At 37.4% G+C, this 18,511-nt stretch overlaps 1 pseudogene; it reads left to right on the top strand.

Annotated features, from left to right (window-relative positions):
* Positions 1–18,511, top strand: part of LOC139737626 (uncharacterized) — a 96,851-nt pseudogene that overhangs the window by 48,575 nt on the left and 29,765 nt on the right.

Below are 18,511 nucleotides of genomic sequence, written 5' to 3'. Positions count from 1 at the left end.
GATCCTACAGTAGGTCTTGGATTTCATAGCCCTCGTTGGTCCTCTGTCAGACTGTGGAAGTGATTGCAAAGTTCAAGTATGCAGTTATGCAGACGTGCATTGGCTGTATGTAGCACACAGTGTTTACTGGAAAGTAAAGGTCCATCACTGCTTGCTAGAATATTTAGGTAATTGACGTTTTCTGCCGTTTTCTGTGGAACTTCCAGGACAATCGCAAAATTTGCTCTGCAGTTTTCTCTTTTCATGCCAACATGGACAGACAGTGAGATCATGCAGCACTCATGATTCTTGGACCTACAAGTTTTCTACATGACTGTGATGAAGTCAGTTCTAAATTAGAATGAGATTGAGTTTGAATTGCAGATGTTATGCAATCTCTGAAGCTGTCTGAACACTGAACATAAATCCTGATGAGGAGGCTTCTTGTGTCAATGCTGTGAATGCATTTTACATTGGAATAAAAAGCTTCCTCTCTGCCCATTCCAGGTAAGCATAGCTAGTGAGCTGAAACTTTAACTTGAAGCTATTAAGTGTCATCTTGAGCAATGTTTGACAGGACATTATCTCACCAATGTGCTGCTGCCACCAAACTTGTGATTCACAGCAATATGTTGAGGGGAAAATAGTCTCACCAGTCGAGTGACACCCAGGACAAGGCCTGGCTTGTAACTGACTCAACTCTGCATACTGTTCGGAATTTTCCCCATCTGATGTATCACCTTAGCAACTGATGAAGAACAATGTCACAAAATTTGTGTCACTCCTCTGGTATTTAGGTGACACAGTCTCACTGAGCAAGGAGAATTTCTGTGACCATGAGCAGTGAATCATAGAGAAACTGGTGCTTTCAATCCTTTCAGTTGTGGACTTCAACAGAGAGATGGCTTAGCAGGCTGCCTTGATACAGTATCACTTGATCTTGAAAGCTCAGCTTATAAAGATCATTACGTACACTGGACAGTCAGATCAAGAGTAGATCGAACATCATCTGGCCGCTTGTGGTGGATAATGGATCAGTTCAAAATTACTCTGTGTGGACATCATAGAGTCATTCTGGCCTATAGATCTGTTCATGACAAGAATTCCTGTGCCATACCTGCACACTCTTCAGGAAAAATACTGTGATTCAGAGCATACCCGGTAGTTCCCTTGTGCTGTATCTGATCATGTCTGCATTGGACAACTGAAGCAGCAGGAGAGCAAGAGAAATAGGGCATTTTTTGCTGTAATTCTTTTTTGCTGCAAATATTGTGTGTGAACTCCATTGCTATGACTGGACCAGCATATAGTAGTTGCATCATATGTTTAATCACATGTGGTTTTCATTGGAAAGTGCTACCTGTACTGTCGGACCCATTCTCTTTCTTGCTACAATGTAAATAATCTGCGGATGATATCAGGAGTGGCAACATGCAGTGTTTGTAGATAGACATATTCAATTTCCAATGTGTCTGAATTTTATATGTGCCAGTGGACATAATAGTAAGAGTCCTCCGACTGAACCCAGTGTACATGTAGATGTATTTCATGGGATGAGGATGGCTTTGAAGACTACGCTTCCCACGATGGCCTCAAAGAAAAGTACCTTTCAGTGGCCAGAGAGTGACCGCCACTTTTTGAGCCGGATACAGTCTCTGGAAAATGTATGTAAACTCACTTATTACCTGTGTGTAATTTCATTCATAAGCAAAAGTTGTGGTTACGGTGTCATAATTCAAGGATGCAGCTACTCAGTAAACTATTGCACTTGAGGAGAAACTTTGGCAGTATTACTGTAAAACCAGAAACATGCACAGCATGAAACTTTTGCGAATTGAAACCGACAGTCTTTTTGTGGCATGAAACATTTGTGAATTGCCACTGGCATTCAATGCATTGAGTGCAGACAAACTCCTGTTTGTGCATTTACTTTTGCAAATTTTGCGAATTTCAGCTCGCGAAATTTGCCAAAGTTTCATGCATGCAAAAAATGTTGATTTTACAGTATATAGCAGGAGTATGGAATGTGCCCAGTTTTACCTCAAAGAGAAGTAACACTTCATACTGGCATACCAATCATGGTTCAATGAAATGATGGCTATGGTCATCAGAATACCTTGTACCAAGTGTTGATTCTCACAACCAATAGGTTTCGCACTGAAAAATGAAAATATTCTTCTAGTTCCATTTTAATGTTTTCTCAAATTTTACCATTTATCAAACTGTTTTAAAGATCAATAGGCAGTGCTGCACTACATTTTTCCCAAATATGAACATTCTCTGTGCACTAGCGGACTACAGACATGGTCCATAAAGTCAGTGCTACAATGAAGACTGCACTGAGATATCTTGCTCATTTGAATACCTGTTTTGGTACCTAGATGGTCTTCATGCTCCCCTGATTTTTCATACCCAGCATCCTTCATAGGACATTCAACATATTCTCATACACCCTCTTATTTCTCTTGTTAATGGTACAAATTTTTCCTAAATAGTGGTGGTTTTTCCTCTAATGAGTGACAAGTATGAGTTGCTTATATTACCAGTGCGCAACAATTGTTTTTTTCTTGTTCAGAATGGTTGTTGTTGAATATTGATGTCATTTAATCACATTTTTTTAAAAGAGGAAATCCACCCCAAAATGAATAAACTCCAAAAGAAATGGAAAAAAAATCCCTACAGAGTGCTCCAAGAATGGCAAAAATCAGATAAGAGATAAGGAAGATATGACATTTTTGGAAAACATTTCTTGACTAGTCCTTATGAATATTCAAATTCACACGAGCAAGTTGATGATGCCATGCCCTCACAATTTTTCATGTATAATGCTCCATATATGAAATTCAGAAAAAAAAATTATTTTTAGCTTATGCAGGTAATTTAAGCATATTCCCATACCAAGATATATCAGAGGTAACTTTTGCTGTTGTTTATTTTGGGTAGTTTCATGGCAAGTTTTATATCTATACTGCTGAAATATGAGATTTTTGTCATTTCTGCATATGAAATTATTAACGCGTTGAGGACGAGTCCCGGTATACTCAGGCAGGGGTCTATGCAAAATGCGTGTTGTAGCAAAATCAGCCCATTCTCAACGGGTTAAGAAATTGTGAAAACATGACATCATCAATTTTCTGATTTGAATATTCATAACAACTGTTCAAGAAGTGTTTTCCGAAAAATGTTGAAATTTCAGAATGTCATAATTTCCATATTCTTTATCCGACTTTGATCCTCATTGTATTGTTTTGCAGGGAATTTTTTTTTCTTTCTTATGAAATTGATAAAATTTTGGAGTGGATTTCTTCTTTAAGGTAAGTTGACTGTAGCGCAGACAAAACATTCAAGCTGGCTGTGCATGTGAGAAGTGCTGCACATTGGAAAAGTGCTCACCAGTCAAGGAAGTATTATGTTATTCCAATGTGTGATGTTTGACAGCCAAAGACTGAGCATTCAGATGAAAATCTTGCCCCATACTAGGGTTCAGATCATGATCACAATTGCGCTATTTCCCACAATTTTCAGTGCTACACTGCAAAATAACGGCAATAGTGTGTGTGTGTGTGTGTGTGTGTGTGTGTGTGTGCATGATTGATACGTAGCCTTCACATCATATGTGCCTTCTGACATTCAATTTTTTGTCACTCTTTTTCTGGTTTCCATGCAGATGCTGTCCAGCATCACCAGTGAACTTGATTTTATGCTGAAAGACCTGAAGAAAAATGAGACGTTCACTCAGTCCTCTCCCAAGTCGCCCCTTATCGCCTCAACTTCCAATATATCCTTCGAGAGCAAGGACAGGTAAACTGACATTTTCCTTGTATCTTGCTACTTTGTTTTGCTCACTTTCAGAAGTTCCAAGGGTGACAACAGTATGCCTATAGAAACATGGATTATATACTTCAAGAGGTGGGCAAAATGGAATTTGAAATATATTCTCTCATGTCTTTTGATAAACTACATGCATTGTTTTTCTCTTCTACGTGTACAAGGAAATTTATCTAAATATACCATTATGTTGCATTCAGACCTATTGGTACTTCAGTAAAACGTGATAATTTTCTTGGTTGGGGGGGGGGGGGGGGGGGGGGGTCAGTATGATCTGAAAGAGGACTCCTTTTCCTTTTTTTTTCTTTTGTATATAATAGCAGAGTATTTGTGTATGCCCAGAGTCTTCGAAGTTGCAGACCTTATTGATAAAATTTTGTTGAATTGCATCGTCATAATGGCTCAAATTTTCTAAATGCTGAGCAAATATGAAGCATTTAAACATGCATGCACTTTGAAGTCAATTTGTATTCTGGCAACTTTACTGCTTCACTGTATTTATGCTGTAAGATCCAGAGGCAATGCCACAATAGCAAATTAACAGTTGTTTATGCATATAACAGAATTTATTATCTTACAAATGTTATTCGACTATACTGTCAATATGATTGAAAGTGCTAGTATTCCTTAGAGAAAAAGCCTAAAGATAGCACAATTGTTTGTCACAAAAATCCTCTGGCTGTTTGTTTGTTTGTTTGTTCGTTTTTTTGGTGGAGGTTTCTTAAATGATTTTATGTATTATGTTGTCAGCTATTAAGGTTTACATGAAGAAACTTTTCCTTCAAAATTTTGACGGACAATTACAATCAAGTGCCAAGCAAGTCTTGTATGCTCTCGTAAAGACCTTTGAACTGAGTGTAGGTACTTCATGTGGCAAACAATCAAGTAATTGTAATATACATGGGATAGAACGGTTGTGCATGAATATGTAGTCCATACGATGTTCTTCTCATTAATCTATGCAGGAATGTACTGTGGAACAGCAAACAAGGAGCCATCCAGATGGGTACTGAGAGTGAAGAGGTATGCTTATTGTAAATGTCAAGTTCATAAAATTGTCAGACGTATGGTATTGGCCTGTTATTAACAAGATAGGGTATTTGTTTTACACCCAGTAATCCTGACTCATCAATGCTAAACTGGTTTGGTAGTTTCATTTTGGGAATGTTTGTAGCACATCTGCTGAAGGTAAGTTTGTTGCTGTTGTAAACCATGTTCACCAGTTGACACATCTTATGGCATGTTAGTTTGCTGCTTGGCTCAGATGTCCAGACACAAGCTTTTGATTTATAAAAATGATGCCATTTTTATGTCTCAGGATAGCAAGGCGCTTGCAAAGTTATTCCACAGCAGGTGTGCCTAGCTTACATAATGGGTAAGTTTAAGGGGGATTTACCAATGCCAATCTAATTACTAAGCTCAGCAGTTTATGGCTTAGCATAAATACTGTACAACATACGTAGGGACTAAGGGCATGAATAAAGCACATCCTTTTTACAATTTGTACACATTTCCTTTGACTAATGATGATATTCTATTTTATATACCCCAGGACAAATTTCGAGTGTAGTCTTTAAATACATTGTAAATGTTGAGCTGTGATTTCTAAAGTACAATTCCACATCATAATCAACTTGCCTGTGATACATAGGGTACTATTAGATGAGCTCTGTGGTAATGAATGGTTTCATGTGAAAATGGACCTAGAACAAAGAAGTTACAGAATTTTTAAATTTCCTTTGTTCTTAATGAATGTGTGATAGTAGATGCTATTTCACATTTAAATTGGCATAGGTGATGATATATATTCACCTCGTAAGATCTTCAATTGAACTATACACATTTTGAGTAAAAATATGTCATTATTTGATAGGAAATCAGTAAAATGCATCCTTTACATCAAATTGTGGCCTTTGTAATAACATAGCAACAATTATGTAAGTGTAGTCTTTTAAACAAGATTTTGATGACATATACAAGTGTTGTTTTTTTTCTTGACATGGGTAATAGTGTGCAGTTTATGACTAAAATTCCACAACTCTTGTTTTAAGTCCATTTGTAATGACACTTTTTCTATTGTTTTACTGATTTTACTCTGTTTAAATAAGTAATTTGACAAGACATTATTTTGACTGATAATCAGTCTCTTCTCAAGTAGGATAAGGGTTAAATTATAAAATGTTTATAAACTTGATATACAATGAATCCTTTGGTCAGGTGACACTATGAATGATCTACTGTACACAGAGCTCTATAAATGTTACAGAGTGTCATAAGTTGTGGTTTCAGTTGATATGTGTTGAGATATAATAGGTCTACTTATAGCCAGTGTTGTGCTGCAGTGCAAAGACTTTTGAATTATATCCCAGAGGTGCTGTAGACATTGTTTGTCACATCAGTTCACTGGGATGCAGTTGGTGCAGCACTGCAGGTCATATTTTGTATTGCCCATTCAACTGAATGTATTTAAAAATATGCTTTAGCAAACTAGGTTTTCTTTTCTCTTTCCTTTTTTTTTAAAGGAAGGGAGATATGTCAACAGCTGTACCAACTATTTTCTATTCACAGATTGGTACATTTCTGTCCTAGTGGCATATTTGTCTGTGGCAGATTACCCAGAATGTGAGAGCTAAGAGTGCAGGTGCAAGCTCTGTTTCATTATGTAACACACCTAATGATTTACCAAAATGAACCATTAGGCGTTTTCACATCAGCCCGATGTTTCGAAATAGCGTGCTATTTTTGACTTGGGAAATTAACCAGATTACGAAATAGCGCGCTATTTGATAATGTAAATACAAATTAGCGCGCTAATTGATCGAGAAAATTTCTCGAGTCCAACTCGGGAAATTTCCGAAATAGCAGGATAATTAACTAGCGCGCTATTTGATGATGTTCAGGCTGATGTGAATAGGAAATGAAATAGCGCGCTAATTTGCGATCGCAAAAAATATCTCGAGCTTGGATTTTTATCGGGCTGATGTGAAAACGCCTAATGTGCTACAATAATTGGGGGGATGACAATCATAAATTATGACGAATGCTGCTTGGGGCAGTGTAATAATTGTGCTGTAACAGACTATAGGTTTCAGTCTACCCTATTTTCTGACTCCCCCCCCCCCCCCCCCCCCCAAAAAAAAAAAAAAAAAAAAAGAAGAAAAATAAAATTACTTAAAGATAAGGACAAAGATGGGGAACTATCATACTGTGAAAATCATTGATAAACCAAGAATTACAACAGATGAAAGAAGGTTTTTTTTTTTGGGGGGGGGGTATACATTTGTACCAGTACAAAATGATTAACTCCTAGATGGCGGCTCATTGAGCAGAACTTAATGTAATCGTGGTCAGTACACTGTTTCTGTAATGTATTACAATTTCTGGATGTTTCTCTGTCTCAGCCTAGTAACAAAGCATTTCATTCACATGCTCCCTCCCATTACGATATGTAGGCTGGAATTTGCTTAGTTATTGCTAGGTAGGGCAAGCCTCTGCCAAACTTTGTGGTTGTTAGGGGCAACTTTTGTGAGCAAAGCATGCATAAAATCTGAATACAGTACAGAACCTGTCTATTCAAGCACATCAGAGCTGGTCAGATGAATCAGATAGCAATGGGCAAAAGCATATGTGTATATCAACAAAATTTTATGATTTCTACACTCCTCCCATTCAGACAGACCATGTTATGAAGAAAACCCTGCATGAAAATTAAAGTTGTAGCAACTTATCATATGAGCTTGTACTTGCGTTCATGTCTGTATCATGCTCACATTCTTATGGCATAGAACTTTACCATAAACTGCAAACTATGTGTTGCTGCTGTAAATTATTTTCATCACACTGCAGTATTATAGGAAGTATGTTCATTTCTAAACTAGTGTTGAACCCAAGATAACTTCAGTGCAGTCATTATAGAGGCATTTCACAACTTGTGACCTGTTCCTGAACTGAACTCCCAAACATACACAGTGAAACACAGTGTGCCACCCATTATTTCCTGCTTGGAATTGAGCAGGTTCAAGTGAGTTCTTTTCCAGATGGGGAGAACAGATAAAAGATTAAAGAGTGGAAGAAAAGTATTTTTCCCCGTGAAATTATAGGTAAGTGGATCTGACATCATAACTATGTATTAAGACTACTACATCTTTAGTTTTTCCTTATATTCAGTCTAATTGTGCGTACTAATATAGAGGAATATCCGTCAGTTGCAGAATTTTATTGAATGCTGAGCATGGTAACAATGTTTATTTGTTTGTTTGTTTGTGCTTTCAGATTCCCAAATTGCAGCTGCCTCCCAAAACTTCCAAGCAGCACCCTGCACACCCAAGCTCACTAGAGGTTCCGTCCAGGCCTCTCCAGCCAGTAGTTCAGGGGGGATGGGAAGCCCCCAAGGGCACCCCTGCCCCACCGGCTCCAACCTTGAGTAGCCTAATGGCAGAGTTTGGCCCTCCATTTGAGAGCGATGTGCTGACCATGAAGACCAGGCTGGTGCACACCAAGGGACTCTGGTTCCTGCCATCAACACAGAGGGCAGCAGCTGCACACTACCTCCAGGGCCAGCCTATTGGGGTGAGTTCAGTGGCTGTCACTTGAATCCCTCTACACTGTCACGGATGTCCAGCTTACTCATAAACTAGGACCAACGCATGATATCCTGTTAATCCCAACATTACTGGAATGGCCTTCCTGTGGGGCTGTGTCATTGTTATGCTTCACCAGGTGTTATCCTGAACCCAATCATGGACAAGTTTGGGAGGGAATCAACTGATTGTCAAGAAGATCAGCACATCTAGGCATTAGGGTATAGGTATCCGTACACTCTTCCACTTGATGACAGTGCGCTTCAGAAAATTTGTACAAGTGTACAGGCCAATTATTCATTTGACCTGAGACAACCTTATGTTCATGGTATAAGAATACCTATCCAACCCTTTGGCTTTATTATTGTGGACATAGTTCATTACTTGCTCACTGCAAGAATCATGATTTGAAGTAGGTTGGAAATTTCTTCCATTTTGTGATTAAATAGAATTGTTATACTGAAAATATGTCAGTACTATTATTTTGATCTTGTTCAGGGCTATGGGTGTGTGTTAATGTACGTATTGTGTGTGTACATGTATGAAATATAATAAATAAATAAAATATTGATTGAGATAAAGAAAGTCGTGAATCATAACCAGCATTTATGAGGAGAAAGTGGGTTTTACCCGGATAGGGCAGCTTGATTGTGGACACTGCTTGATGGCAACATTCAGGCTGTGTATGTGCAGATGTTTTCCCTGGACACAGGTAAATGTAAACACGGATGGCTGAGACAAGACAATGTGTGATTTCAAGTTTGGTGCTAGTGCTATTGCTAGTGTTGTCTCCCAAACAACTGCCTTAAATCAAGCTCTAACACCAACAGTCAGATTTTAAACTCAAGTGATACCAATCAAAATGATCAATCCTGACAGTGGGTGTTACCATCACACAACAGCGAAAAAGTGGCGGTAAATGGTTCTAGTCAAATATAAAAAGATGTAGTCATGACTGCTTAGTTTTAGAGAAATAATGAGGAAAAGAATTGAAATGCCACAAATTTCATTCCTTCTCCAAAACACAATGATCTTAATTTTGCTCCCAGGCTCAAAAGTATGTAGCCATGTCTAGAGTATTTAAATAGTGTACGTCAGCGATCATTGCATTAGCATAGACTTTGCATCACAACGTACATCTATTATGGACGTGAATATTGGTCTGCACAGCAATACTAACACCAGCATCAAGCTTGAAATGGCAGAGATAATAATCCCTAGGGGCTAGTGTTAGCCAATGGGAAAATTAAAACAAACACATGAATAGCCAACACAAATGGTGAAGCTCGATTCAGCAGACAGCATTCAACACCAGGCCCAACACCAACTATCTGAAATACATGTGTACAACATACGTCATAATTTTTAGGTCAACCTCCCAACACTGACTGATTTCAAGTTTGGTCTTATTTGCCAGTGCTGGTTTTGAGATAGTACTAGCACTAGCACTATCACTGGAACTTGAAATTATCCATTATTGTGGCAGCATTTCCAGGGCACACTAATGTTAGCACTGCAATTGGACAAGCCATTATACTTTGTGTAGTATTCAGATGAATCAATTTTCTGGTCTCGGTCTATCAGGGCAGTCACCCCGAACAGTTGTCCCAATGAAGATGTGGTCTTCTTGTAGTTTATTTGAAAGAGTCCTTAACCCATGCACATACCAGATCTCATTAGAGTGTCCAGTTCCTGTGTGTGAAGTCTAGAATGTAATTTTTTAACTTCAGATTGAGTCAGCAGAGAGACAAAAGTAATACAGAAAACCAATGTCCTTATATGACTCTGCTGAATGTCTTGTTTTCAGAAGTTGATCTATTGCATACCTTTGAGTAGGATTGCAAGTTGAACTGACTCACACAGGAATAGAAAGTATTCAAGTTTTGCGGAGTTTCAGGAGGGATAATTGTAAACTTGCACAACAGGTTCTATAAAGTAGATGATGCACATGACAATCTATAGTATGTTTCATAGCATCGTTGAAAGTAAAAATGGAGCTACTGTATTATTGATTACACATTGAAGTGGTTCAAGGATCGTTTTAGTGCAATTTATAGTGCAGCTTGATATAGAACTTGATAGATACAGTACTGTACACAAGGCACATTGTGCAGTTTTGTTGTTGTTTTTTGTGAATTTTGTGAGTTGACTGATAGAAATGCAAATAAAAACTGGCATTTAAACATTATTACCCACAACACTAATGCCCTATTGTGTCTCCAAGATGGGAAATCACTACATTTTCCTCTAAAAAGGGAGAAATCTTATTGCTCTTATCACTGTGGTTCTTGATTGAGAGGTCAACCACTCACTGAATTATCTAACAAGTCCCAATTCATGAAGTGTTTTACTCACTTCATTTGTAAATAATCTATTCATTCATTTGTATTTAAATTTGTACTAGGTAATCTGTTGTACTATCCCAATATGCCTTTTCACCTGTTTGATGTGCAAATTATCATTTCATAATAGTTTTGTGTTATTGTTGATAAGGAAAATGCTAGAATGAAATGAAATGTTGTAGTCACAAAGTATGTGTTTTATAGAGTAGATTATGATTTGTAGTCAAATGATTATGACTTCTGCAGTTTTATAATTTTTGTAGCTCACATACAGAGGTATATGGCAAGGACTGCTGGACATTGCATTGCATTTGCATTTCATCTGTTGTCCACTGTATGTTATGCATCTTGCATTATGCTTTGCCTATCAACTTTTACACATTTTGTCTGCTGTTTGAAAATCCATGGTCTGATTTCATCTTGAATTTGCAGGAATGTTTCAATGGAGCTGGGAGGACAGTTGTTCATTTGATACAAGGTTAACAATATAAGTTTTTGATGGTACATGGATGTAGTGACGGTTGTGGAATATGAGGGGTCCTAAGTGGAGACTTTGGAGTAAGGCTCCTGAGCATCAGACTATGATGAATTTCAAGCATGATCTTGTGTCTATTAGACACATTTTTTATGCCTCCGCCACGAAGTGGTGCCGGAGGCATTATGTTTTCGGGTTGTCCGTCCGTACGTCCGTACGTCCGTACGTTCATCCGTCCGTCCGCTTTTGTTTACGCGATAACTTGAGTAATATTGACTGGAATTTTACCAAACTTGGTCCAAGTATACAGTATGATGGGGCAATTACTTGATTAGATTTTGGGTGAAATTGGCCAAAGGCCAAAGGTCAAATCATGAAATTGTATCCGTTTACGCGATAACTCAAGACTGGATCGAGGAAATTTCACCAAACTTTGTCGGAGGATGATGTATGATGGGACAATTACTTAAATAGTTTTTTAGTGAAATCGGACAGAGGTCAAAGGTCAAAGATCAAGGTCAAATCCTAAAATTTATCTGTTTACGTGATAGCTCAAAACTGGATGAAGCAGATTTCACCAAACTTGGTCCAAGGATGATGTATGATGGGGCAATTAGTTGAGTAGATTTTAGTGACATTGACAAGAGGTCAAAGGTCAAAGGTCAAGGTCAAATGCTAAAAATGTTGCTATTTCCCCCATATCTATGCAATGCCCAAAGGTATTTTCTTGAAACTTAGTGTAGACATGTACTACTGTGTAAAGATTCTCCAGAGAGAGTTTCATGTCATACGTGTCAAAAGGTCAAAGGTCTGGTGAAAATGTTGCAATATCACTTTTCTCGCAAATGGTTCAATGTATCTTTATGGAACTTGGTACATATGCATGTACTGACTGGCAGGGATTATCTAGGGAATTTAGGGGTCATGGGTCAATAGTCAGGGGTCAAAGGTCAAGGTCAACTCCTCAAAATTTTACTATTTCCCTCATATACTAGTATATGCAATGCTTGCATTATTAGTTTTAAAACTTAATATATACATGCATTACCTAATGGAGATTCTCTGGGAAATTTCCAGCCAGAAGGTCAAAGGTCAAAGGTTAAGGGTCAAAGGCCAGGTTTCAACCCCCCCAAAAAAAAAAAAAAAAAAAAAAATCTATTTTGTACTGTAATTACACCCTTTCTTCATACCTTGGAAATTACTCAATGCATAAACTTATAAAAGGGGCGGTCAGAAGTCAAGTAAAAATTCTCAATTCCCCAAATATGTGTGCTTGCACTTTTAGACAATTATAGCAAACCCAGTTCAAGGAAAGTGAACATTCAAGATATTTCTGACAAACCTGTCATTTCAATATTTTGCCAGTTATGTGAAACTGTCATCACACATTGTGAAGACATTGTACTGTACACCTATTGGGAGAATCATGCATTATGGCGGAGGCATCAGTCGCCATAGCGACATTTCTAGTTTTCTATGTAGTCTATTTAATAGGTAGAGAACTGTGACTGTTTAGAGGCCCCTGAAGAGATAGCAGTGGTTACAATTTAATTGATGAAGGATCATCGGAGGAAAATTACATCAAAGTCAACTATGCTTTGGTTTTGATTTCCACCCTCACAGCACTCTCTCACCCTCGAGGTTTGTGAATAAGGAAGGATGCATGTAACATTAGACAAGCTAGCATGTGCCTATCCAGCCAGTCATGGCCGTGGTTTTCCCCAGCTCAGAAGGTGCAAAATGAGCACATTTTGCATGGCAAATTTAGTGCTATCAAGATCAGGTGGCGATATTTTCCTGTATCATGAAATTCACAACACAACAATAATTTGCAAAATTCATGAAATTCAAACCCTCAGAGGAATAGAATAACAGCTTTTACAATAAGTGACAGTATGTTTTGTTGCATACAAGTTCCAAAGGACGTAGATTTCTTGCTTTGAAGAATAATGATAGTATGTAGTTTGTGTTTCAATGCTTACAGCTACTCTTGTGTGTTGTATATTCGATGTGACTTTTTTTGTCATTTTGAATATAATTTGTTAATATGTTTTTGTGATGATATGTGTGTGTAAAATAGATAAGAGTTATTGTAAAGCACGTAGGGAACATTGATTTGTTATACATGTAGGTGTATGGGCCATAGAAGCTCTATCGTCATTATTATTGTTATTAAATTGTTATCATTATTGATATTATTATCATTGTAGTGCACAACTTCTTTCTTTTTTTCAATTAAAGCAATAAGTCATTTACGTGAAATATCAAAAAGAAAAATGTAAAGAAACCTAAAAGATAAAGCAGTATTAGTACATTTTCTTTATTTTCTTTATTTGCTCAACAAACTCTGACAGAGTTCTGTCAGAATCTTGCACTGATTTGTGAATAAAACAAGACTGCCTGCATACACACACAATATCAAACTAGCCTTCCCAGCAACATTTTATGGCAGGTGTTTGCTGCCCTCACTGCTCACATTTGTATATTCTCTTGTGAAACTGTATACCGTCTCACAGAATGTCCAGTGAATGTTATTACAATGATAAAAAAGAATGAAACACCACATTTGGGTAGCAGACCAGCTCTTTCAAATGCTTGCAACACTAATTGTTTCTCAAACTATTTCTCAAATTTTTGGCCATTCACAAAAAAATTTGGCACATATGAATGAATCAATGTGAAGTTTTGCAAGACACATTACCGGTAAGTGCATTGCCATAATAACAGTGCATTATGGCCCCTAAATCAAGAAAAGCCTTGCAAAATTGAATTCTTCTCTAGTTTTTTATGTGATTGAGAAGAAATTTGGTGCATTACAAGTGTAGTAACTAATATACAGTTGCACAGGACAATTTTTTAATGAGTACTGGAAGTGTATTGTTGTGGTAGCAGTGCCTTATGGCCCCCACATCCGGAAAAGCCTTGTAGATTTAGATTTTCCTCTAGATTTTTATGTGACTGAGGAAAAAAATTGGCACACATGGTGACTGTGATATAGAGTTGAATAAGACAAATTTTCATTAAGAGTGTCAGAAATTCCTTGCCATGGTAACAGTGCATTGTGGCCCCCAAATCAGGAAAATGCCTTGCAGATGGAATGTCTTCAGATTTGTTGCAGTTCAAATCAAATTTGGCAAGCTTGTTGAACATATGCAAAGTTGTACAGGAAAAATTTGTTAGAGTAGCAAAAGTATGTTGCCATGGTGACAGTGCATTGTGGTCCCCATATCAGGAAGAAGCCTTGTAGATTGATGTTCTTCACTTTGTTAACAACACCTGGTGAGTGTAATGTAAAGTTATGCAAGACCCATCTTTCAAAATTATCAAAAAGTCTATTGCCATGATAATAGCACATTAGTTACTGTTTATCATTCTTGGCAGTTTAACAGTGAAGAAGTGTTAGGTGAGAGTATTATTCACCTTAAGTGATATTTCTAGTTGTTTCCAGCTTATTACATGACTTCTGACAAAGGAAAATTATGAAATTACCCAGTATATGACATGTTTTACACTGTAATAGGGGAGCTTCTAGTCACCCTAGGCCTCTCCTTGAAAAAATTGTAAATGTAGAGGGTACTGCAATGGTTTGCAGAAAAAAAAAAATCTATATATTTATGTATACTTCATTTAATAGGGAATTTATGTCCAAGAAACTCATCAGTTAGATTGAAAGCAGTGAAACAAAAAGAAACTATGACAATTTTATGATATCATATGCCATAAAGCTAGAAAACAATCCAAAAGTGCTCCAAGCCACTCAAAAGCCAGAATATCAAGAAATGGGGCATGCTCTAGGGTTGACAGTATACAACCCCCTATTTTCATAACTTGAAATGACACTGATATTACTAGTTCTAGAGAGAAGATTTTGCTGGAGGTGAGTCTGAAATACATGCTAGGGACTGCTATTTCAGTTTCTTTCAATACAGAAGCAGTTAGTACTGTCATACAAATCAGAAAAATGATACGAAATTTGTTGCCATTTCATGTTTTGAACACAGAAGGAGATGAGAGACATAATTATACCCACAGTAAGTCATGAAACAGTGATGGCTATGCTGAACAACCAAAAGAATAGCATTGGTCATTAACTGACATTTGCTATAAAAATTTCTTGCTTTTGTCTCATCTTTCACATTGAACCCATTCAAACTGTCGAAAGAATTTGTTGGTAAATGTATATTTTCATTCTAATCAAGTTATTTTCACATGCCTCAAAGCAAACTTGAATCATGTTCTTTCTAATCAAATCACGATTGACCAGTCATGGTTTTGAGGTGTTTTCCTTTCAAATTTTGCTTGATTCTGGTTGTACATTGATTGTCATCTTAATTGTTTGAGTTTGAGATGATGAGCTTAAATGGACAATTCTAGTTTCATCCAGCAAACCAGCCATGTGTTCATTTGACACGCACACATTTTCCCAAACTCCTTCATTTGTGTGTTCTGATACTAGAAGCTTCGTGTTTAAAATGTGAAGTTAATGTCACAGATGCTGTATGGGATGACATTTGTAATGTGAGATTGGTAGGGAGAGTCATGTAAGTGACTGAATAGCCTGTGAATCTTAAGTTGACTAGAAATGCATACATATGTGTAAAAGAAACATGATTTTAAATATTTTTTTTTTAGAAAAAAAAAAACATTTTCAGTCTGAAAGTAGACTATATGTACATACTGCTTTTATGTGATGGTCCTCTTGGTGGTTACACTGTATGCATGTGCTTCATTAGCCTTTTCTGTGATATTTGTATTTGGGACATTGTTTCTCTTATTCTCATTTACACACCTGCACCTCAAGAATACTTAATTGTCTTTCTTCTTTCTAATCCTATTTTTGTCAGCTATATTTTTTTTTGTCAGCTTTAATGGTGATACCAGACAGAAAGTAGATTTATGGTGCATTAAAACCTATATTAGAAGGAATAACCAGCAAGCCAAAAGACCTGTTAGTTTAGTTTCAAAACATGATATGAGAGTAAAACTATGCTCTCTTTGCCATGTTAATAAAATGACCACCAAAATGTTGAGTACCTCAAAACTCTATAGGATGCATCAATCTACCAGATTCGAATTCAGCACCCCCAAAATAGGCTGAAATTGTCATTAAAAAAAAAAAAAATTATTTACCATGATAAGGAAATACTTTGATAGGAATTTCAATTTTTGGCTGTCATTGATATATCAAAACCCTAAGAGATGCATGAGTTACTTCAACCAGATTCAGATGCGACGTCCTTGAAATAGGGTAAAACCATCAATTTATTTTCCATTTTTACCATTTATTAGGAATATTTCCAACTCCTCAAGGATGCATCCAAATCATCCAGATTTGGATTTAGCACACTTGAAATATTTATAGGTTAAAACATCTTTTATCTCTTTAATTTTTCACCATTTATAAAGAAATAAAGTGTATATAGGATTTCAGATTTTGCCGACCATATTGGTGGCCATCCTGAATATCATATTAAAGGACAAGTTCACCTTCATAGACATGTGGGTTGAGTGAAGGCAGCAATATTAGTAGAACACATCAGTGAGAGTTTGAGCAAAATCGGACAATCCGTTAAAAAGTTATGAATTTTTGAAGTTTCTGCTCAGTCACGGCTGGATGAAAAGACTACTATAGCTTGTGATGTCACATGAGTACAACGATATAAAGAAAGAATAGAGAAAATTCAACATATTTCCATTTTTCTCGCATAACAAAAGAACACACGACTTCTCTCTTTCAGAAGGCAGGGGGAATAATATCACCCTTAACATACGTCAGTAGCAAGTCGAAGAAATGTGCACTTTTTTCAAAAAGTAAAGTTTTGTGAAATTCTCTTTTTATTTTCCTTATATAGTTGTACGCATGTGACATCATACACTGTAGTAGTCTTCTCTTCCAGCAGTGACTGCACAGATACTTAAAATATTCATAACTTTTGAACGGATTGTCCAATTTTCCTCAAACTTTCACTGATGTGTTCTACTAATATTGCTGCATTCTCTCAATCCCTATGTATATGAAGGTGGACTTGTCCTTTAAACTCCTCACGGAGGAAAGAGGCTGCATTTATCTAACTCATGAGAAAGAATCACTTTTCAGAACGCGTTCAGAATGGCGTTTTACATGGTTTGAAATGCATTTCTTGGGATGCGGCATTTATAGAACCACCATATAATCACGGTTCGAGTGTTATCACTGCACAGCTTCTTTGCGGTGTTTGACCTGGGAAGTAGAGGTCAACTGCATACCACCAAACATGCCTTCATCATTCACGCACAAACAATGGGTAGAAAACACAAATGGCACACACTTTTCTCTGCTACCAGAAACAGAAGTGGCTGACACTCTGTTAGCCACTTGTGGGGAGTCGTGATGGGAAGTGACAGTGAACTGAAAGGGGCATCATGAGCACTCCTGTGCCCGACTATGTATAAATGGGGCATGAGCTGCAAGCAATTCATAAAATGTGCTATCGGCACATTGATGAGTTGATCGTAGGTTTCTTTTCATTGTCTGTATGTTAATGCTTGCATTGCACATCACAACATGCGCTGAGACTCGAAAGATGACTGCTGTGATGAAGGTTGCTGGAAAGATTTTGTCAAAACTTTACAGTTATTTAAAGGGAGCCCAAACTCAAAGAGCAATGTGGATTGAGTGAAAGCAGCAATATTAGTAGAACACATCAGTGAAAGATTGAGGAAAATTGGACACTGGCTTTTGGGTGCATTACGTGAAGTGCCCTTTAAAATCCAACAGCAGGGCAACTCTGACCTGCTCTTAAATGCATAATTTGTTTGTTTATAAAATGCATTATACAGGTATATGTGACTAAATCACTAGGACTCTGCAGCTGCAGTCAAAATGACAAGCACTGAGCATGAGGTATGTTGTGTGTCGCTGTGTTTGTGTGTGTGCATGGTGCTGACTGCTTATCTCACAGAATTTGAGGAGCTTACACAGTTTGAGGTAGTAGGACTGGAGGGGATTCCATGGGGGAAGTCTGATAAACCTGGAAAAGGAAGAGCAATGCTCCAAACCGTTTCCTTAGCTCCTCGTCACATACCACTCTTGGCAACAACCCCCTGCACGCACCTCAGCTCAAGTTAAGTTTGACTATCACATTCTGACATGAAATACATTGTGTATTGGAATAGTATATCTCTGTTCCTGTGTGAATTCTCATCATTTAAGATCATCCTTGTTACCTCCGCCAAGGGAGGAGGTTATGTTTCCATTACCGTTGGTTTGTTGGTTTGTTGGTTTGTTTGTTAGTTTGTTTGTCCGTGTGCAAAGTAACTCAAAAAGT

The sequence above is a fragment of the Diadema antillarum genome, unplaced genomic scaffold, assembly GCF_040938485.1.
Source record: "Diadema antillarum isolate AM-2024a unplaced genomic scaffold, OU_Dant_1.0 seq00000697_RagTag, whole genome shotgun sequence".
Classification (NCBI taxonomy): domain Eukaryota; kingdom Metazoa; phylum Echinodermata; class Echinoidea; order Diadematoida; family Diadematidae; genus Diadema; species Diadema antillarum.
This window is presented reverse-complemented; position numbering and strand designations above follow the sequence as displayed.